Consider the following 23,731-nt stretch of genomic DNA (forward strand, 5'->3'; position numbering starts at 1 on the left):
TCCCTTCCCTTTAACAGAAGAAACACCCGGGGACATACAGGCTGTGGGCACCTACTGCTACCGCCTCTCGTCACCGCACGGCCCCAGGGCTGTTCCAAGGCGGACAGTTGACCGGGAAGCTGCAGCTCGGCAGTGCGTCAGTACTGATCAACAGTTGGGTTTTCCCAGGTCTTCAGCAGATCGGGGCTTTCATTCAGCAGAGAAATACGGGACAGGTACGACAGCGGAGGCCTTGAGAAGTGGAGATGCGGGCTGCGGCGTGGGGGAGTACGGGAATGGGATTGTAAGTGACAGGGCAAAGGCTGGCACTGGAGACCGTATGGCTATAAAGAACTCACCAGTGGTCAGCTGCAGAAAGATAGGACTGGATTTGGACAAAACAGGCTTGGGGGCTAACAAAAGACCAAAGAAACGGTATCGAACAAGTGAGACAGACGACATGCGTAATAAATTCAGGTGAGACAGAGAGCTGCAGACCAGGAAAGAAAGATCCCAGTGTAAAAGCATGTTAGCAAACAAAAAAAAATGACCCTGAATGGATCCTAGATTGAGGAAGAAGAAACCATCAACATGGGCATCCTAATCCTCCCAGCAAAGGACTCCAGATGCTGAGAGCTTCCTGTAACAGCCCACCGCCAACATCAGGATGAAACCAGCAAGTTTACGACCCTGAGGAGCAGAGGAAGAGTGAGCAGAAAATCAGGAAAAGGAGTAGAAGATAAGAAGTGCATGCATAACAAGTTTAACTGAATTATTATAATTACTGGAACTTTTTTCTGCATAGATGTATTCTTTCTCTTTCTGCAACAATTACTCCTGGATTAGGAACGCTTCTTGAATTAGACTGTTAAGATTTTAATTATACTAACAATAAACTCTTGACTTTGTGTATAAGGTGTGTTTCCTCTTTTCCCAAAACCAAGATTTTGAGCGTAACACCAGCTCCATATCCCAATAAAGAAGTAAGAACAGTACTTACTGGTGATACCAGTAAACTACAGCATTATGACAAGAGACATGGATGTTGTCAGAATGGCATCCACCAGCTGTAATATCCATACAGGGGCAAGCCACCACATGAATCCCTGAAAATGTCCTTTGATCTTGTCCCTAAATGTTACCTGCTGCAAAATGATAGATCCAGAAAAAATGAGCAAAACATATGGTTCCATGGAGCTGTGTAGGAGGCTGTCTGCTGCTGCTTTGCCTTCTGCTGAAATAGTCTCAGATGACACTAAAAATCAAAGAATCTCTCTTAGCTATCAGACATCTACAGGACATGAGCTGTGGATTTCCCTGCCTACCTGGATGGAGTGTCATTTATTTTCCTTTCATTGAGAAGACTATCAGACCCTATGTTTTGAGTTCTGTTACTCTTAAAATATTCAGGGTTTAAAGCTCACAACAAGTCTATAGTTTAAAATGCTTGCACTTCTTGAGTATGTGTAGACTCAAATAAAATGGCTAAATATATCATAAGAATTGGTTTTATAGGCTATAATCCATTTCCCCTAAGAGTCATCATTTATCATAGCCAATAGCAATTTATTAGTGTCAGAGAAAAACTGGCATTCTCCTTGTCAGGATAAATTCTGCACAGACTGTTACTCAATGAAAAAGCCATCATACTCCCCTTAATCAGCAGACAGCAGGAAATGAAGACAAAACCCAATAATTTTTCTTTCTTTAGTCACAATTTAAGGAGAAACAAAAAGGCTACATAATGTTAATATGGGACTGCAAGAGACACAGCACACTGGTGGATGCCAGCTGCGGAGTGCAGCATTTATTCTATAGGCCTGTGAGCTAAGGGACACCACCAGGAATGAAGAACAACTGGTTCAATTGCAAATGGGGAATGAGTTACATTTTCTGATAGTGGAAATCAGTAAGACAGTCAAAAGCAATTGGACATGTAAATGAAAGGAAAATGAGATCCATTAGGCACACTTTGAGCTTGATTTGTTTCCTAATGATTCTGTTTGTGTCTTAGTAGATTGACTATTACTTCAGTGGTGTAACTCCAGATCGATGCTGGTAACGAGATTATTCAAGATTTTTATACACAGACCTCAGGAAGTTCCAAATATTGTGACCAATATACTCTGCTGTGGCATCCCTTCAGTAAATACAACATCAATTTCTTTGGTTTTTTTCTTTGGGTAAAAATGAGGAGCCATAATTTATACAGTACTGTCAGCTCAATGCATATTACTTATGGTGCTTTGTAGGAATTCCTACCAAACTCTCTGAGCCTTCATGTTTTTAGGAAGTCTGGCTTGCTGCAGGACCATTTTTTTAGTTGCCATTTTGACACTAATAATTCATGCTGCAGAAGAGATCTTCACTAGGCTCCCTTTTTCAAGATATACTTTATAAGGCTTATTTTGTTACCCCCTTTCCTTTTTGTCTGTTTTGCCTCTGGTTAAAACTAAATCCTACAGATGCAAAGGACTGACAGATTTTGAATGAGAAAAAACAAATGCAGTCTCAGAAGATAGGATTTTAACACCAGACTCAAATCAGGATTCAAGTTTTCTGAGTTCCTATGGGTAAATGCAACTCTTCTATTAGCACACAAAGCTACAAACTAAAACAAGCCTTTGATTTTGAAGTAGACCTCATTCACTTCAATAAATCAAAGGGGATGTTTAGGCATTTTGGCAACCTATTTGTCAGAAGACAATTTATGTGAAGACATGTAAGCAAAGGTAATAATTTGTTCTGTATTCTGTTTGCTGACTTGGGGAAGGAAAGGCCTCCAGACAAAGCAAATATGAGGGGCTTTCCCGTGGGAGATTGCTGCCGGAAGGAAACCACTACTTTTTTGGCATTGAGGAGACTGTTACAACTGATATTTCCCAAAACAAATCTCAATCTTTGGGCTTTTTTAATTAAAAAAATAATAATAATAAAAAGACTTTTATGTTCATTCTGTTTTGCTTAAATAGCTAATCTGCTTTTTACACATCTACCACTGTTCCCACAATGTTTTGCTCATACTCACGGTTTGGCTAAGCTGAGGAATGGCCGTTAGCATACGTGACTATTTCAAGGCTCGTTATGGCTCTGACTTAGCATATTGTTCTGTGTGAGATGGTGATCTTCCTCCAATCTCCCCACACCTGATCTCCAAGATGAACTTCATTTTTCACCTGAAAGTAGCTCTGGCAATCACTAGACCCCTCCATGAGCTGATTAAATTCACCATAACGTGAGAAAGGATTTTTTTTAGTCTGAAAAGGATTTTTTTCTAAATTTAGTGAATTAGCTTTCATCCAAATCTATTCTCTCAACTGGTTGAGTGTGCAGGAAGGAGATTAAAAACTGAGATTAAATGCATTTGAGCTGCCATGGAGCCATCAGGAAAGAGCTTTTATACTGAAAGTGAATAACCTCTGATTTTCCCCTTTTCTTTCTCAAGAATAATATATGTTTTACAGGAAAGGCAGTCTGAGAGGTGAATCAGAGCTGTATCATATTGGTAGAAGTGCTTTTGCTTTTGAAAACATATGGTAGGAAAGCATGTAACATTAGGAACATTACACTACCCTGTGAATAAAGCTCGCTGAAAAACGTGCCTACCTTCAAAGACTACTTCTGAAAATGCATTATCGAAAGTTGTGATAGACATGAAGGCCTTCTGATTGCAGTGCATCTGTTCTAAACTAGAGACAATATTTCATTGATTTAAGGACTTTTATTTTTTTACTTTTTCCATTTCAAACCCAAAGAAGGGGGGGGTCGTACCAAAAAATCTTGTTTGTTTTTTCCAACTGCATCAGTTGGTCTACTAAAAAAATCTTTTCTCTGAAAGTCTTGTTCTGGTGGATAAGAATACTGAAGGCTGCTGACATATGCATCAAAACTACATTTATGCAAGTCAATAAGCTGATATAGTACTGTTTACCAATTTTTCACCTATAATTTTAAATATTCAGTGTTAAAATGCATTCAAAATGTTAATTATTAACGATATCTGATATAAATTATAATTTTCCTAGAAATAATAGTTGCCATATTCCACTTTTTCAGACATGAAGACAATCTGCTATATATCTAAATTACAATCTTTGATTTTATGGTGTTTAAGAATAAACTGTATTCTGAATCACTCTTTTTTAATCCTTCATGTATAATGGAAGCTCAAACAATCTGATGCTAAATCTTCTGATGTTAAATTTATTTGCAATGATAAATCATTGTTCTGCTTCTTAGTCTGTTCTGCTTCTTAGTCTGTTCTGCCAGGATGTGAGAAAATAAATCTGATATAACCATGAATAATATGAATTATTTGCATGTTTGGAAAATTATTAAACTTAGGGAAATTGATTTATTTTCACAATTGAAAGGCAGCCATACTTGTATTCCTTTTAGAAGCGTGGCTCATGTCTATTCTACTACATAAGAATTTACTATTATAAACAGCTCTAAAAAGTTATCAAGACTCATTCTGAGAGAAAAAGTATTTTTAAAGTTACTGTATCATAAAATATAAGGAGTCATTATGTTTTATTTAGACTTAAATTTAACTGTGGTACAAAAATAGGTCAACCTCTAAAATCAGATTGTATGAAGTTACAGATGTATGAAAATCAGTTTGGGGGTTCAATAATTACATTTGGAAACAAAATAGTTCCATGCTGTAATTATAGTGTTAAACTGCTGACTTCCTTCAAATGTCACAAAGGAGAAGAAAGCACATGTGTTCAAAAGGTTCTTCAAACATTATTAAGTCTAGTGTTGTCTAATTTGATCATGGGCTCCATTCTGCTAGCCTTCCTCATGTTAATCCATTTATTATAAGGGACTCTTCCAAGACCAAACCTTTCAGTCTGGCTGAAAGCATTAGTCTTAATTTTGTAGAGCATTATTATCTAATTGTGTATGTGTCTGTGTTACTGCTTAATATGAACCCAATACATTTTTCTATCCATATATTTGTTTTTGACATTTTGGACCCTATATTATATTTTTCGTCATCATTTTGATACCTTTTATTAACATTTAAAATAAGAACAGTATAGCTATCTGAAAAGTAAACTAAGTGCAAATGTAAATCCAGATAAATCCAGTTAGAAGCTACGTTCAAGCTATGCAGGAGCTTGCAAATACTGGGTTTTTAAGTCATGGCTGTATTACAGAAGCGAGAGGCTTTCCTAGTTTCTGTGTTGATGTGCATACTCTGATAACATCTCACATTTTGCCCTCCGAGGAGGAGCCATCATATTTTTGACTGTAGTCAGGGACCATGATTCCAGCATATGTTATGATATGCATTAGTCATTAAGTCTAAATGCAATCTATATGACTAGCAGGAGCTATTCTATTTCCTTGTGGGAGAACTTAATGTTCTAACATAAAACTAGCTTTCCAGACAAATTCAGCATGGAATCTAGATCACATTAATTTCCCACAGATCATAGGAAAGCATATGAATCTGTGAAATTTAAAATTAAGACTACTGAATACTCTGAATTCAGAGCTATCATACTATATAGTATAGTTTATAGTATAAAACAGTATCATAGTATTATTATATTGCAGTATAGTATAATGGTACACTACACTGTTTGGAGAGTGGATAAAAACAAGGCTATAAACTCCTTTAAACCACTGAAAAAAAATTTCCAAAGAACCAAGAAAAAACTAAAAGTGTTTAGCCCACATCACAGCTTGTCTTTTACCAGCACCTTCCAGCCTACAAAACAGCTGTTGAGCTTTTGCCCTTCTAAGATCTAATTAAAACATTTCTCCTGTGTTGTAGGAGAGTGACTGCCCTTCTTTACAAGATGATGGCAGAAATAAGGAGAAGTGGGGATATGCAGAGGAAGAAAGAGAAAGGTCCAGATTCAACCGAGTCCTGGAAAATATTAGTGGTGCTTATACCTAGTATTACACCCATTTCATCCTCCAAATGCCTCTTCAGCAGATTTTCTTTATTAAGTTAACTTTCTTCAAAGGTTTTCCTGAAATGAGACATCACTCTGCTACCATACTCACAGCTCCCACCCCCCTCATCTGAGAGGAATTTCTCTCAATAGCTTCTCCTTGAAACAGGTAGATAGCAATACACGTGTGCCGGGTAAGAGCATCACTAAATCTTCCTTCCCCAAAGCAGATGCTGTTAACAGATAGGTAGGCAACCAAGAAGCTGAGCAAAACTTAATGTGACACGATTGGTTACCTTTTTAATTAGACTGACACTCAGAAAGATGAGCCTGTATGTTGTGAAAAAGGTACGCCAAATGGTGACCTAAATTCATATAAGAGTGCATCCGCATGGAAAAGGTCTCCTGCTTTTACAAGACATTTCCTTACAACATTTCCCCCCAACCTGCTTCGCTAAGACTTTTAGCTTTACTGATTGTGTGGGTCCCACGCGAGCCCTGTCAGCAGGAGACTGCTCTGACTGAATGGTTGTTCTCCAGGGCTGCCAGGAAAAATATGTGGGACTGAGGCAGTGCTAGCTGGTGTGGGATGCGGTCAGACCAGGAGCAGGCTGACTCCTGCCCAGGTAGGCTGACCTACACCCGACGCACAGAGCCACGCTCCAGCCCTGCTTGCTTATAACCTACCTACACGAAGGAGTTTCTTTCAGTGTTTTCTGGTGGTAAAACAGTGATGGATCAAAAACTGAATCCATCATGGTTGGAGTGAAGGGAGCTTCCACTGGAAAAGTTTAAAGCTGTAGGGAAGGGATAGACAGGAGAGAGGAAGGAAAACCAAGCCCTGAAGACCAACTAATCTAATGATAAAAGCAATTATGTGGGATGCAGAATGCTATGACCATAGAGGTTTGACCATTTAGGACTCAGTTTGTGTCTCCTACTTTGTGGAAAACTTGGAGGTAAAAATCCTTTTCTTTCTTTTTTTTTTTTTTTAACCGGATGAGAAATGGGAATGTTTTTGAAGTCTTGAAAGTTTTAATGGGATAAGAAATATGACTGTCTGTGCTCAGTAATTTGCCCATCACTAGGCCATTGACATATGAGTACTGTCTTAGAAGATATCCTGAAACCTTTTAAAGCCATTCATTTTTATTTTAAAGTCATAAAATCCCTTGGTTTTATTTCCCATCTCAAATGTAAACAGTGCTTTTAGAGCCAGAACCAGGCCAATTTGAAACATTTTGTTCTCATAGTCAGGGGGGACTAAATTTAAAAGTGCTAGTGAGCCAACACCTGCTACAAATAAAAGATAGGCCTAACTTCAACTTCAAGCTCCAAATTTATTTTTCAGTGCATATGGGAGATGTGGTAAATCTCCAATAGGCTGCTTGACAGTTTCTAGGGGAAAACAAACATAAACAACAGTACTAGGAGAACAAAGTATCATGATATGGAAAGAGTAATTCTTTCAATGGATTATTGCTAAGGAACAGTCTAAATTTGTTAAGCATTTTGAGATGGAATTTCTTTATACCCAGACTGGTTGAAATGTAGAAACAAACTGCATAAATCTGTTTCGGAAGAAACTGAACATAGAGAAGGAAAAATTCGGAGGCTGTAGCAATGTGTTTGATTCAGAGACGTAGCTGATGAGATCAGACTTATATTTGTACTTCTCAGAAACGATGAGGGCCAGTGAATCATGACATTTCTCTTCTGGCAATGAAATGTACATTTAGTTCTATTGTATGCCCAGAATAAGATTTTAAAGCATTGCATATGTTTTCTTCTGGTTCTCCGTACAAGAGCAAATGTCACACTGAGAGGACTGACTCCTTATGGCATTAATAGGTAGAAAAATATATTTTGCTTTAGATATAATTTGAAACTTCACTGTTAAAAATATTAGGTTTTCCATACTCGATTATTTAAGCTTTTTTTGTAATCTTTCTTTTTTATATGGTCTTGTATACAGGGCTCCTACAGAGCATCACAGTCCAAAAAAAGACTTTGTCTCAATAACAAATCCAGCTGCATGCAATCACACTGCTTTATTACCCTTCCTAGGTCCCTCCCTGAAACAGCCTTCTGCCAAGATGTCTACCAAAATGAGAAAAATCTAGTTAACAGGTTTTCTATGATCAAATTCATCATGCTGATGAGCTAATATTTATTCTTGTATTCTCCCTATCTATTTGATTTATCTGCCTCTAGACAGAAAGGCATACTCCAGGTAACTTTAACACAGGCATGATGGCACAGGCTTCAGCGAAATCTCTAGAAGCTTAGTGAGGATCCTGGGTATGTGCCTGGTTACTAGTGTATGCTGAAATCAATAGTGAACATCATTATTGCTATTGTATTTCCTGCTAGTTGTATTTAAGCTGGCATTGTTATGACAACATGCGATATAATGAAATCATTTACTCCACTGTGAATAAAATCTCCAAGCCTTCGAGACAGAGCTAATCTCTTCCTTAGGTATCACTAGAGAGTCTAGCTTTGACCTCTAGGAATTACCATACTACTTCTAGTGCTACTGCTACTACTAAGAAGCACATGAAGAAGTTTAAAATCTCAGAGACAATATCGAACAAAGAAACAAGAAAGGAAATAATGTAAATCCACTCTGAGGGCACCAAGGTAGTACTGTCAGACTAGATGGCAATTATCAATCAGTACAGCTTTTCATTTTATCGGATGCATCATAGTCTCCTGTCAGCAGTTTCAGAAACCCCTGGAGTTGTCTCTGACAGGGAAGTTTCTGGATGGCATCTATTTAATCAATATTGGAAATAAAATATGCTCTTTGTTTTCTTGTTACTCTAACAAAAGCCTTCATAACATGCAAATTACATAGTTTGCAGACATATAAAAAAGTAAAGCAGATACAGATATAGCTGTCCTTTTCTGCCTGCTTGCTGGTTCGACTTTGCAGACATGAAGTTAATGATCCTGTTCCATCAATTTTAAATTACAAAGAAGTTCTTTTGCTGGGAGCCATGCCTCATCATTATTATCCTCTTCTGTGGAGGTCAACAAATAAAACAGATATTTGCTTTATAACTGAAGTGCTGAAGTGATATTTAATGTAGTAGAAACTCAGAGTATACCCCCTCAAAGTAGAGAAAGCTGGACCATGACACTCCTGTTTCATGTTCTGAGTCCAAGGGAGCCTTTGTATCTTGGCTATCCTTTCCCACAAATAATTTTGCCATGACCTGCTTTTTATCAGGTTTGTAAAATCAGGCTCAGAGACAGCTCCTCAGTTAAAGCCTATCTGCAGACACCCTCTAACTGCAATGGAGTTTCACCATGTATTCATCCCATTTTATGCAGACTCAAAATTAGGCTCGTATTTCACAGTGTTGTTATAAATAGGCAAACATACTGGCTTTGTAGGGTCATTCAGAAGCTCTTTGCCTGTAATTTTTGTTTATGAGAGCTATTGTACAGTTTGGCCAGTTAAACATTACACTTCTGCTCATGACTTATAAATCTCACGGCTATCAATATGAAGAGCTAATTAAAATAGAAAAATCAGCTCTCGGCTACTTAAAGAAATGTGTGCTTCCACATTCTACTTTGTAATGCCTAGATTTAGCAACTTGGATGACAATGACATACTATCTAAAAAATATTCCCATGCTTTCTAAAAAGTATCATTACAGCTGTCTTAGAATAGCTGCTATATATTAGGGCATCATTCATTCCTGTATAGATGAAACATTCAAACGCAGATAACTTGTTTAAATAGATATGGATGACAGGTTTTTTTCCCCCTCATAACAACTGTTTATATTTCATTGGAAAATCAAGTGATGAAAATATTTGAAAATTTGAAAACAGACATTTTTATACGGAAAAGCTGTGACAGCTTTTACCCCAGCCTGATAGTAAAAGTAGTTCACATGCTTTCTGTTATTACCATCCTCCATATGACAGATTCCCTGGCTAGAATACATTTTCCTGTAATGCACTATTGCCTCCCGCTCCTGGGACTTCTATCTTTAGTGAATCATTGAAGGCTGAGTCTGACTGGGGAACGCAACCAGAAGGAGAAAGTGGTGATAGCAGGAAAGCACACTATAACTTCTATGACAGAAGCATTTCTAAATTGAAATGCATATTTTCAGTGAATTACATGAGATTCTTATGTGCAGTTCTTCAATCTTTTAGTTAAAACTTTTCATGTAAGCAGTTCTGTTTTGAAGAAAAATACATGTAATCAAAACTTGATTTCCACTAGGAAAATGTGGCTTTGGGTTGTTTTGTTTCATTTTTCATTACAAAGTATAGATGTAGCATTCAAGAAGAAAACATGGCAGAATTGCTTTGAAAGCTGCTGAACTCTACAGAGTACTTTTACAGAGGCAGACCAAGCATAAACTGTTCCCTTTCGCACTTATCTGAATCCCCCTCCCATGGCAACTTATTTCCAACACATTCTACATCCTCAGCTCTGCTCCCACAAATCCTAAAGGGCATAAAATACCTTCTTTAGCTTCTCCACTGTTCTGAAAGGGAGAGGGCCTTGTAGTTGTACATGGTCATAGTTTTCACATAATAGGAATTAACAAAAAAAAATAATCCCAAAACTTATTTTAAAAAGCATGCAAAAGACTTTCTATATCAATGCTTTCTATTTTCACAAAAAAATTAAGACAATATAATATGAACTTTAAAACAGTTTAAGGAAGGTATTTTTAAAATCATACTGGACAATTATTATTCTATTGTTTTATGACAACTATTAAGGACACAATTTCACACTATTTTAAATTAATTTTGATATAATTTGAAAATATCCAATCACTAATTATAAGCTGATATTACGGAATTCACACTTATTTAAGTGATGAGTGAAAAAAATATACATTATTCCCCTGCTCTTCTAACCACAGCTCCTACCACTTTTTGCTTATGTCTCTGACTGTTAATATCTTGAATTCAACAATTCTTTTCTCCAGGAGTTAGTACAATACATGCATTTTTACAGACTAATGCAAAAGATGGCCTATAATGTATTCCCAGATCTACTCCAAGAACACTGGAGTCAGTAAAAATGTCTATTAATCTCAGTGGTCTTTGTATCAAGGCTCTACAAAAAGTGTGGTATTGTAGATTGCCTTAGCACAAAAGTAATAGAAAAAAAGCTTATTTTAATAAAATTCTTGTAATCAAAAGCTTTGTAAATATATTCTTTTTATTTCAGGATAGGATGGTTGTTGATTGTATCTGAAAGTGTAATATCTTTCAAAAGTATTTTCCTCTATAGATCAGAAATCGAAATATTTCAAAGTGGTTCCCCCCACTGCCTTCCCTGCTGTTTTTTTATTTCCTTCAAATATATTTAAAATAGTAATAATTTTACTTCCAAACCTTTCTAGCCTTGGATGTCCACCAGATCTCTCCTTCCTACTCTTGGTTGGACACTTCTATCATATTTTAATCATGTCTTAAAAGGGGTTTTTACACATATGTTTTCAAATGCCTTTTGTAATCCTTGTGAAGCCTACAGATTTCAAACCATGTTTTCTTTGACATCTGGAACTGCCTGCTTTAATCCATTTTTAGTCAAGCAGTCTGCTGTACAGTGTTTGGTATCTCCATGACATAATAACATTTAGATTTAAAATGTTAGTCTTCAATAAGACACTGTACTACATTATCTTGAAATTAATTCTTCTATCACTTTCTTGCCAAGCTGTTATGTATGATATGATGAGGGAGCTAAAATACTCATGACCATCAGTACCTGCAACAGAATGGGCCAAAATGTTCAGGAAAAGCTTGGGCATGACCCTTCATCCAGTAGTTGGAAAAAGGAATCAGGCTTTTGCTGGTTTAGATCTGATTCTGAAGAAGTGACTAAGAATATGAAGATGGAAAGCAATTTGGATGAAAGCAGTTCCAACGCAAGTGTTTGTGATTGTAAACAAGGAGGAAGAACCTCCCAAATGGCAGTTTTCCAAAACCTCAAGAAAACGGTAAGAGTTCCTAAGATGGTGCTCCAAAGGGTAACATGGTTCAGATGAGCAGACAGTTTTTGAAGGGAGGCAATATTAAATGTGAAGAAGAAAACTGCCCTTTTGTTGTATGTTACCACTGCAGTACCAAAAGACTTTTAATGACCATGACATTAATTAACAGTCATGTAAAAAAGGGGCTCAAGGACAGAGTACTAGGGATACATAGAAAAGGACAGTACAAGCTTGTTGTGAGAAAATCAAGGAAAAATAAAGAACATAATGAAATATATAAAGAAACATAAAATTCAAAAGAGCACAAAAAATACATTAGAAAAGGTAGAGCAGTATAGGCCTCTTTGTAAGGAAGACAAAAAATAAATTGTTGACATGGAAAAGAATGAATTTGCCTTTTTTCTTGCCATAGATGTTGCATTGAGTAAGGCTTTATTGTGTCCCAAACTATATTCCTGTAAGCAAAATAGAGAACTATGATCTGGATGCAGTGTTTCTGTAAGGTAGGTACTAACTGAAAGAATATCCAAAGACCAGCCAAAGACTTCCGTTGAACTGAAGGCCCTTTTATCAACGGAGTCTCATAGGCTACCTCTGGAGAGCACTCAGGGGAAATGTGGTCCTGAAGTCCAGGATTCGGGTCCCCCAAATTGCCAGGACAGGAGTTGGCTAGAGCACACTGTGAGCCTCCTCTTCCCTCAGACTTTGCCTGATACTGTTTTCACAGAGATCAAGGAGAAAGAAAATAGAAAAGCAAGAATACAAAAGGGGGAAAACTGGGTAGATACAACCACCACAAAAAGGCATCTCAGCTTGGACTGGATCACAGGTGGAAAATGAGTCATTGGTGTAATGCAGTCATTCAAAATTAGCAAGCATGTTACATGTAAGACACGAAAAGTCCTCAGAACTAGTTATGCTTTGATGGGAGAACATATGTCTGGTGTTGGAATCCACACCTTAAAAACTGCAGGCAAGCTAGGAGTTGGAAAAAGAAAAGTATAATGGATAAGAAAACAGGATATCTGAACAAAGCATGGATGGGTTGCATTTTTGGTGACCTGGAAAAACAATCAGAAGGAGTGACACGAACAAGTCTTTGAAAAGAAGTTGCTGATTGATCATTCCATCTGTGTGTTCCTTATGGGCAAGATGAGCTGTACCAACTTATTTTGCAGAAAATCTGACTTAGAAGAAATATTAACAAAATTAGTAAAAACTCTTTCTAACTTGAGGTTAGTTAAAGCACTTAAGCAAACTGCATCAGAAGGTCAGCAAATTCCTATCAAACAGGATTTTCAAGAACTAAGTAAGCAAATATTTGGAAGGGCATCTTGCGTAGGATATACTTGATTCTCTCTTACAATATAGGATGAATTGCAAGGCCTCTTGCAGCTCTCCCTAGCCCTAAATTTTTATTATTATGTCTATAATGAGCTTCAACATCAAATTGTTTTCACAGGCTAGGAAATAATGACCTGAATGTCAAATTACTTCCGTTGATTCATGCTAATGTAATCAGCTAGGTAACTGGTGTTGCTCCTGATAAGATATAACATGGGCAGGAAAAAGAACATAATTTTGACCTGGGTTCAATCCTAATGAAATGCAAAAGATACACTCTTTCCCCAGTATTATGATTATTTATTCTGGCTCTCTCCTAGTAGGTAAATATCCATCTTCATGGAGATCTGAGGAACATTTGTATTCCTTATTCACAGTACTCAGAGTGAAAAGACAATCACACCTAATTTTGTCATAAGAAATAAAATAACTATTGCAGTGGTTTAGGATTTGTTCTTTTGTTGGCCTTTTCTTCCCCTGCATCAACTGAGAAATATTTACTGTATAATGCTGGATCACATAATCTTATTCTGTTTCTTGAAGTATGAAATAACCTTTCTTGGCTTCCTATGTCTCACAGCTTGCAACATGATGTTTTTTAGTGACAGAAAACAAGGTCTTCAGGTAAATGTTGGCTTGTAAGAAGTAAATGGACCATTTTACCCAACAGTGAAGAAATTGGCAAAGCCCTTCACGAAAGCTCTTTGCCAATGGCAGACAGGAACACAGGAGCAGTGAAGAATTTGACACTCACCTCTCTTCCACCTTCAACCCTTTCAGTGACCAAACAAAATCAAGACTGAATGACAGTCTTTTGTCAATATGCCATGTAACTTGCCCCTGGGTTTTTTTAATGTGTCTTTTTGCATTCTCAGCCAGCCCAGGCTCTAATTAGTAATTGGTCATAATCACGTAATCGCACACAAGTTTCAGGCACCCTTGAGAAATGGTACCTCTTGAGATGGTCTGCTTCCCACAGCAAACTTTAAAATTACAATTCTTATAGTTACCCTCCTTTTTCTTAATCTCTTTTAGGGTGTCTCATGGCTACCACCATCCTCACGTTCACCCTCAGATCCAGGAGTTTCTGACCCAGTACTTCTTAGACATGATGTGCCAGCAGGCTGATTGACTTCTCCAGTTCTAACAAATTCTTTCCTAAATAGTATAGGTAAATTCCTCCTCCTTTCCAGTGGAACCTGCAAATGCCATTTTTTGTGGGCTAACATGTTATTTGAATATGGCAGCAGGTTTCTATGGATGGAGTGGTGTGCCCCTGTCTTTTCTATAATCTTTATCAAATACTTTCACACTCGTTGAGTGCTCTGCTTTGCAGTCTGTATTTCCAACTGTCAGTTTCTTCAGCACTGCAGACTTCTTAACAAAGAAGTCCTGAATTAAATTATTTTTTAAAATAATGACATTTAGAAAAGTGTTAGGTCTCTAAGGCATTATCTGTGATATTGGGATATACTTTTATCACCAATTCAGAGTTATGTTTCTACCATTTGACTGTAAAGTTAGGACTAGAATATCTAACGTCATCCACCACAGTCAGTAAGATGAAATCATCATCATTATTACCAGCATAGTAAGAATGTTTCTGTTAGTAAGTGACAGGGTATAACGAGGTGTGCTTTGTTGATCTAGATCAAGCTCATTGACTTGCCAATAGTTATTGAGAGACTTTCAGGTGTTTTTTTTCTTTTCTGTGTATAAGTTGAAATAGCAGTTTTGAAAAGTTACTGAAACTCTTTTGTTCCTTTTCTTCATACTCATGCTGGCTCCTAACTATAACCTTCCAATATGATTTAAATAACTCACAAAACATGACACCTGCTGATGCCAGGGGAGGATATGCTGGGGAGGCATTGCGGTTTCCATTGGAAACCTTACAAAGCTCTGTAGTTTTACATGGGAACATAACACATTAGCCTATGTTTTGCTTTGAGTGTTAAGAGTTTTATGGAGCCAGAACTCCCAGTGTGAGCCTGAGGAACAAAAGGAAAAGCTTACATGGAGTTCAGCAAGCCACTTGTTGATTGTCACACAGCTCTGTTAATGACTGCTGAAGTTTTCAAGACCTTGGGTCAGGACTAATTTCTGCCAGTCCGCATGTATTTTCCATTGGCTTCATTAGTGCTGGAAAGAGAAGGGTGGAATTCCATTTAGCATATTTGGGATTGCACATGTTGTCTGTGTTTTTTCCCTTCGACATGGTCCTACTTGCCCTTCAGAAACTCAGCCGAGCAAATTTGGAGATGTCTTTTATTTCCAATGAGTCTTGATTCATTGACTTCTGTCTTTCCCTCCACTAGCAAATAACCTATATTGTGAAAATTTGAATACCCTCATCTCTGACCATCATATGCATTCTCTTTATCTTTGGGACCGTGAGACTATGCTGCAACTCAGGAAAACTTTAGTGTGGTGAATAAAGCAGCCTCTGTCTTCACCATTATCTTGGCTGGGGAGCACCATTCCTGGGTCATTGCAATTTTTTCTGGACAACTCCTAGTTAACTTCAGAAGTACAGATTTAGGTTTTTCTACTATGGCCACACATCTTACAATAGCCCCTCCAAAAGGTCACCAACTGCTTTAGAGTATCAGAGAAAGGGAGAGGACCCTCATGTCTGTAACTGATCGCACATTAATGTGAAGATTGATTCTTGCTGTTTTGTGGAAAGAAGGCACCATTGTTCGAAAAAAACACAGAAGCAGGAAGCACTGTTATAAAAACACCCATCAGTGGAATTGTTCGTACTGATGGAGTGATAGACCTGATTCTTGGTGGGAAATTGTGTGGGATAATTGCACCTTGCGCATCACAAATATCTTTGAGGTTCAGTTGAATGTGTGCTGCTTCTTGCCTTACTCAGTTGCGTATAGCTGTTATGTTCTGTTTAATGACCACCTCTGTCTCCTGTTTTTAATACAGACATCTGTATTTTGTTGGTAAGAAATGTTTTCTCTCAGTGAATTCTTGTCCAGAAGCATGAATTTCATTAACATGTGAAAGCAGTAAATTTTTTATGGAAGTTGAAATAGAGTATTGTGTTGTTTCGGGGTTTTTTTCCTTGTAAATGAAGGAGTTCTTATTTGTTAACTGCATTTTTTATATTTTATTCTAGAATTTTTCACCAAATATAAAAGAAAAATAAAAAGAATGTGTTCAGTAATGTTTATAATTTAAATAAAAAGAAAGGAGACAAGCAACTGTTTTCAAAAGGAAAGATGCAAATCATACTTAAGAAATGAATGTGTTTTCCTTCACTCATTATTTCCATATTTCTTTTAGGCATAAAGGGGCAAAAGGCCAAAAAACCAACTACAGTCATAGATGTGGTAAGAAGACCTTTTACTTTTCTCCCTTCAAAGAGGTACTGAACCAGAAAGCAATTTCTACAGAGGTTCTTGCCCTCGGCAATAGCAAAACATGTAGTCCCAGTATTTTGCAAGATACAATGCATTTCCAGAATTCTTTAGTAAAATGTCCATGCAGGCTATTTAAATATGATCTTCAGCAGCAGTATCCAGGAGTATAATTTTCTTTTCATTGCAGCATTCTACCTGTACCACATATATACACATATATATATGTACCACATCTATCTACACATGTGCTTATACAGTCAAGATAGTAATTCTCAATTTAAAAAAAAGTTGGTAATTTTTCATGGAGAGATGGCTCAAAACGCTCTTATTTTAAATGGGGATATTGACTTAGTGTCTATTTAAATAAAGCAACATGAAGATTCATAACTGGTATTTGTGCGTGTGTTTCTGTGTGCTTATTTTTTCTCAAACCAAGAGTTTAAGGGAGACAGCAATAAGGAAAGAGTGAAAAGAAAGTATGTAACAATGGAAAACAATTAGAAAAATAAATAGTTTCCTTCTTATGAAGCTAAAATGAATGTTATAGCTTTATGATGAATTAATGATTTAACACAATTCTGTGTAAATACATGCAATCATGCACTTAATAATGTATGAACATGCCATATAAAGTCTGACTGTGAATTACTTTAATGTTAAAATAATTCAAAATCAAAGATTTTAAATGTATAAAATCTGAACATTAAGCTACACAAAGTAGGATGTAGAAGCAGAGTAAATGATAGATCAAAATGTGCTTTAAAATTTTTGTAATTAATTTCATGTGAATAAAGACTACTTATGCAAAAATAGATCTACACAAATATCTTGCAGTGGATATTGGTGACTTCAATATGAAATAAAGTTAACTGCTGGCTCTCTAAAGTGTTATAACATTTATTCTTAGGATAATGAGGCATCTCCATGACTTTATTTATGAGCATATTTGCCAAGTGACTAATAGAATCATCCCCACAGAAATTATAAAAAAAAAACTATGAAGAAATAAACAACCAATATAATTGCTCTGAATTTCAACAAATAAGCACAACAGACAACTCAAATATACTCTGCTTCAAGGAATCTCAGCAATACTCAAGTCCAAAAAAGAACAGTGCAAATGAATTTGAGAAAATGAGTATCACCAAATATACACTGTAGAGCATATAACCATCGTTATTATAGCCAAACTATGCTCATTCATGCACAGTAAGTTCATTTATTCATCTCAGATTGATGTAATAGATCAACATATACATAGTTTCCTTAAAATAGGCACTTCCCTGCACATAGATGACAAAATGAAATGTGTTAGTGAGAGGGTGGGTAAATACTCAGCGGTGTTTGGTGTCGTTTGTTTTACAGATAATTAGAGGGGTCCGAAAAAACCCCGAAAAAAACCCTAAACTGTGTGGATAGTTGAAGTCCAGTGTTCAAGCTCTTTCCTTGACCTTCTTTTATTTAGTGCATTTTCCACCATGGTTATATTCATTTTGCTACTATATATATGACTATTTTAAAAACAGTAGAAAGAAGAGACATGGTAGCTTTTAGCTGTGAAGCTGAAGCTCTGGGTATTTTTGCACTGTCAAAAAACTTAGCTCTTCATTGCAATCCTGGGCCTCTTTCCACAGATCGTCCATATAACATCGAAGTTATTTTATGTTGGAGTTTCTTTTCTGTGCGTTCCTCTCACAACAAAACTCGGCACAGCAGGACTTGCCAACACTATCCCACAAGGTCTGCACCTCCAAGCACCCACCCATGACTTCACGTCACACCCACTGGACATCCAACTTACACCTCTGTTTCTTGCCTAAAAAATGGTATTGCAGCACAGCCCTCAGATTGTTTTGGATGCTTTGAATGGCGGGGTGGGGGGAGAAAAAACTCCCCAAAACCTCAGAACTAAAAGAAACCCCAAACAAGTAAAATCCAGTCACTACCATTTAGGTTTGCCAGTACATGCAGAGATTCTGTGATTACGTCCTCTGTTTAAAAATATAGATGCTCTCTGTGCATCATTAATGACATAAGACGAAACCTCACAAATGCCGTTATAAATACAGGGCTATTTGTTGAACAAGACAGTTATAAATAGTTTGATGTCACCCGTGTCTTCAAGCAGATTGGGTACCAGTCTGGGAAACGCATTCGTTAATGTCTGGGTACTTCCAGATCATGGGTTGGAGGGTGCCTAATGAAGATGAATGAAGAAAAAGAGAAAGCAGAAAAACAACAAGCATTTTCATTTATAGCTTTAACTAGAATATTCCAGGTGGGACACAAAGTCATTGGACAAAATGCTAGAACTGAAACACTGTCTCTTTAGTATGTAAAGAGACATTAGTCACAGGAAAGAAGACTATATATTTTTCCTTCAGCTTCTCTGTCATTTTGTAAGATGGATTTATTTTTTATTAGGCACATGCTTTTACAGGTGATAGACAGAAAATTGCCAACGCTTAGAGTTTGGATCATGTCCTGCTATCACGGAAGATTAATTTCTTAGATGAAACTGGCAAGGTGCAGCAGATGGGGACTGAGACCATTTGTTGCCGAGAAATGAAATATTTTATAAATCCATGCACAATATAGGGTTAACTTCCCATGCAAGGCAATTCTGGATTAAGCTGACTTCCTCCAAACCTTCCCATGAGGTTCAGTAGCTTTGAAAAACATTTCTGAAAGTACATCTGAAAATAATGCTTCAAAGCAACATGTCAAACAAAGTAGCAAAATTAAAGAGTATTTTTGGAGCCTACCTAGGAAGGTCAGCTGAGTTTGACTTTCAGAATTACTGGTTCTGCTCCTGGAGAAAAATTTCCTTGTCTAAACAGCTTTTGATCTTTTAGTACAAGCCAGTTAAATTGTGAGAGAGGATACCACTGGGGGAAAAAAAAAAAATATCTGTTTCCTTAAAAGAAAATAGTTCTCAATATGATGTTTGAATCCAGAATTAAAAAGCCAGGGAAGTTCAGGCATGTATGTGTGATTTAGTGCTCCAAACAGAGTTGTTAATAAAACACTTTGGGTTTCCGAAATAGTTTTCTGTATCTTCTTGTGGTAAAGAAACAACTACAGCGCGGCACGCGCTGCCCACAGTGCACATTTTTTTAGAATTAGAAGAGAGAAAAAAAGGGAAATTTGGACGAAGTCTGTACAAAGAAGATATTTTCGCTGCTGTAGCTGGTAGGAGAGCGTAGCTTGGCTGGTGGTCCTTGGGGGGGCCCCGTGCTGAGCAAGCAGCCGAGAGCTGGCCGCGGGTGCTGGGGAGGGAGGGGGCGACGGGGCACTTCAGGACATGGGTTAGTGGGCATGGCTGATGGTTGGACTCGATGATCCTGAAGGTCTTTTCCAACCTAAATGATTCTACGATTCTATGACCCGAGCTGCAGGTCCCGGTGCTGGTGCCGGCTCTCGGGGCTCCCCAAGGGACGGGTGGCCACGGCCAGCTGCGCCGGCGGCGGTGGGTGGGGAAGAAGCCCACCCCACCGAGCAGGCACGGCGTCTGGGGGGATGCGCTGCCTCCAGCAGCCCTCCACCGTGGCTGAAGCACGGCGATGAAGGGAGTGACGGTGTCTCCCGTGTCGGGAGAATAATCAGGGACTTTTCCACCACCGCGGTCGTCCTCTTGCCTGTCTGATAGCACCGATCAAGACGAGTGCTGTCTGGCACCGATGCTGTCTTCTCATGGGGCAGGGAGAGTGGAACCACAAAGAACTGGGAAACATAAGGCTGTGCACCATGAAGAGGATCTCTACCCCGTTCCCCTCCTGTAGGATTTCTCCAAAGGCCACGAATAATCTAACCATACATTCTTTGCAATGTCTTTTGGCTTTATTGCAAGATAATGGTGTCATGCCTCCCTTTTTACTCTACATGGGCTATTTCTTTTCACTAACAGTAAACTATTAAGACTAATCATGCAGAAGGTTACTTTTAAAAGATTTATTGCCTCTAAATTAAATATATGAATTTCATGAGCCATCAGATCTCAGCAGTTTTCCCAGACAGAAACAAGACATGAAAGTGTCATTATTATTATTATTATTATTGTTTTTTTAAAACCACTCCCAAATTTAGCATTTTAGATGGTCGATATTGACTGTTTTGGAAACCGTTGTTTAGGAGACAAAGCATGAAAATGTTCCTTATTAATGTGTGAGGTATGAAAGCAGCTAGTGCATAGGAATTTTTTTCTAGGGTGACAGATGAAACAGTTCTTACGCTATGAAGTGATTTAACATTAAAACTAAATGATGACAAATACAAATATTTTAGCAGAGGGAAAGGTCTCTGTAGACATAAAATTGTTACAGAAGTCACTTCAAGAAAGAAAATGATCTAACAGTCACAGGATCTCAGTGATTAGAAAATTTGATTTTTCCATAGTTCAAGCAATTTCTTTAGTTTTAGGAAACTATTCATAAATTTTAACATGCATAATAAACCTAGAAATTCTTGAAAACCTTGACAGTCACTTGCACAAATGATACAATTACAGAGGAGTATTTCCACCCACAAAATTATCTGAGATAGAAAAAAAAAAGATTTCTAGCAAGTCATGAAAAACTACATTATGTATTTAGGCAAAATCTTTGGGTAGCAGTGGTGAGAAGTGTATAAACTCAGTGAAAATGCCAGCATTACATTATATTTTAGAATGGATATGATGTCAGCCAAACTCCAGAAGGCAGTTATTGATGAAGCTTTTGGATTTTCATATTCAGGTCTTTTTTGCCATGTCTCTAAGTGCTTTTCAATGAAATCCTGCTGGACAAAATCAGCGTTAGCTTTTATAAGTCATTATTAACAACAGTGCTGTGCTAGTTTACACAAACACAGACTATTCTACTGCACTAAATATCCTTTGTTTAGTGAGTACACTTATTTATTACCATTCTTTTACAGCAACAACATGTATAACTTCAGTAGCATTCAAAATAGTCTTTATGCTCTGCTTCAAACTATCTGAACAGCTGCTTCAAATATTTCTCTCCCCTAGAAAAGTTACATGAGTAAAGTTGGATGACTATGAGAAATACATCCTCATTATCTCTCATTCTGGTATTAAAAATGTATTTACATTAACTGCATCTTCTCCTTTTGTGTGCTTATCTGCATGATCATTCTAATTATTGTATTCACAGTCAGGAATTTTCAGACATTTAGTGAATTTAAGAGAATGCAACAGAGTATTTACAAAATCTAGATACTCAAGACTGATCTGGAATGAACTGGAGTTATTGTAGAGAAACATTAAGGAACTGATTTTGAATGAAGATTTAATTTCAAAGAGATGAAATAGCTATTTCAATATTTTTCTCAGTTCTGCCTCTGATGTCTGAATAAAAGTGATTGTAGAGTCTTTACAGACCCTGAGAAAGGCAATTCAGTAACTCCACTAGACTCCATAGAGAGTGTGTAGAATGAGACAGTACAGGTCCAAATGATACATCGCACTCTGCTGCCTCATAGAAATCTTCAGTTGAAAAATGGTGCGATGAAACGCAGTGACTCCCTTACTGCACCTGTCTTCATTGCTTATCCAGTCTCAAGGTCTGACAGGTCTAAATTTTCCTACTGGAAGAGGTGGTACCCTTTCACCATCAGACCATGTCTAGGTTATGGGCCCGGGAGGCACAAACAATAGCTGCCTGCCCAAGTCCTCACTAATCCTCCCTTCCAGTCATGGGACAGCTTTGTGGGTGTTGCAGAAGGAAGCAATCCCACACGCACTCCACAGACCACGTGATGGCCAGGAAATGAAAGGATTCTTAGCTTATCAAGCAAACTGGATCTGGACTTAAAGGATGCAGCCGAGATGATGTAACTCAGCTTACTCTATACACTTATGGACATGGTGTTTGTAAATTCCTCATTCCAAGTTGCAATGTAGCTTACATTTCCTCTCCCAGAAGGCCATGCTCAGTTGTGTTTCTTTGGACTACAAGGATGAGATTCATTACAGATGTTTACATGAAGACCAAGTGCCGTGTTCTATCTTTGTAGTCATTGAGGAGAAAAAGGCATTCCTACAGCAAGATGCATCTCATCTATGAAAATATTTTGCTGAAGCATTTTGTCTACATTGATTGCAGTGTAGCTTATATGCAAGAAAGTATCTCACACAGACATCTGTACTGTAGCTGTTTAACATCTGGTGAGGTGGATCTCACCAGAGGTCTTGGGACCTGCATAGAAACTAGGCACCCATGGAAGCAGGATCTGAGCACCACCACATTAACTGCTGAGCTATCCTGAGATACAGAGGCTTCAGGGTCTCAAGAACATGACAGTCTGACTCACTCTGATAGATGTCTCCTTTCTTGATCCCCAGTAGTGGTCCCACCATAGCATTGATGGAAAATAAACTCTTCTTGTGCAAAACAATCGCCCTTCCCACAGCAAGGGCAGCACTGTCCAGAGGCAGGGAACAGACACAGCAAAGCTGTTGCCCCTCGTTCCCACGCACAGTCATCAAGCGATAAGAGGCTAAAGCTCTGTGCATGAAGACACACCTGCATAAAATACCCAGAGAGATGATACCCTGTGCTACAGACGTTCACCAAACAAGTCAAACTAACAGCTGTATAACTATTCATGGTGAGTACAGTGCCAGAAAAAGATACTGAACTGAAAGAAAATACTGACCAGCTTCTCTCCTTTAATAAAAAATACCTACAAACATACACCCACATATGCAATACAGATTTTTCAGTAAGATCGTGCATGATTTTTGTTGACTTTGAATTGAGCATGAAACTCTACAAAGTGTGTGAGATAAGAAATAAGAGAAGGGTAGAGGTAATTCTTTGTGAGAGCCTATGTCATGCCTCACGCAGATGTGTGCGCGTACAAGGATGTGCACCTTCCACAGCTGTGCAATGACTGCAAATTGTCTCCAGAGCACCATCTATCGGTGCATCATCCTCAACTGTAAAACACACTACAGAAAACACACACCTAGAAACTCCACACCTCGGGACTGAGGTGATGTAGCCATATTCTCGGTATGCTTGTTCTTCACTCTGCCCTGCCCAGCTTCTGTCACTTCTCTTCAGCTAATCATCATGGGCACAACACACTGGAGTAACTGGGGAATATAACGGTATCCATTTATTTTAGGATA

The sequence above is a fragment of the Buteo buteo genome, chromosome 18 (genome assembly GCF_964188355.1).
Source record: "Buteo buteo chromosome 18, bButBut1.hap1.1, whole genome shotgun sequence".
NCBI classification, from domain to species: domain Eukaryota; kingdom Metazoa; phylum Chordata; class Aves; order Accipitriformes; family Accipitridae; genus Buteo; species Buteo buteo.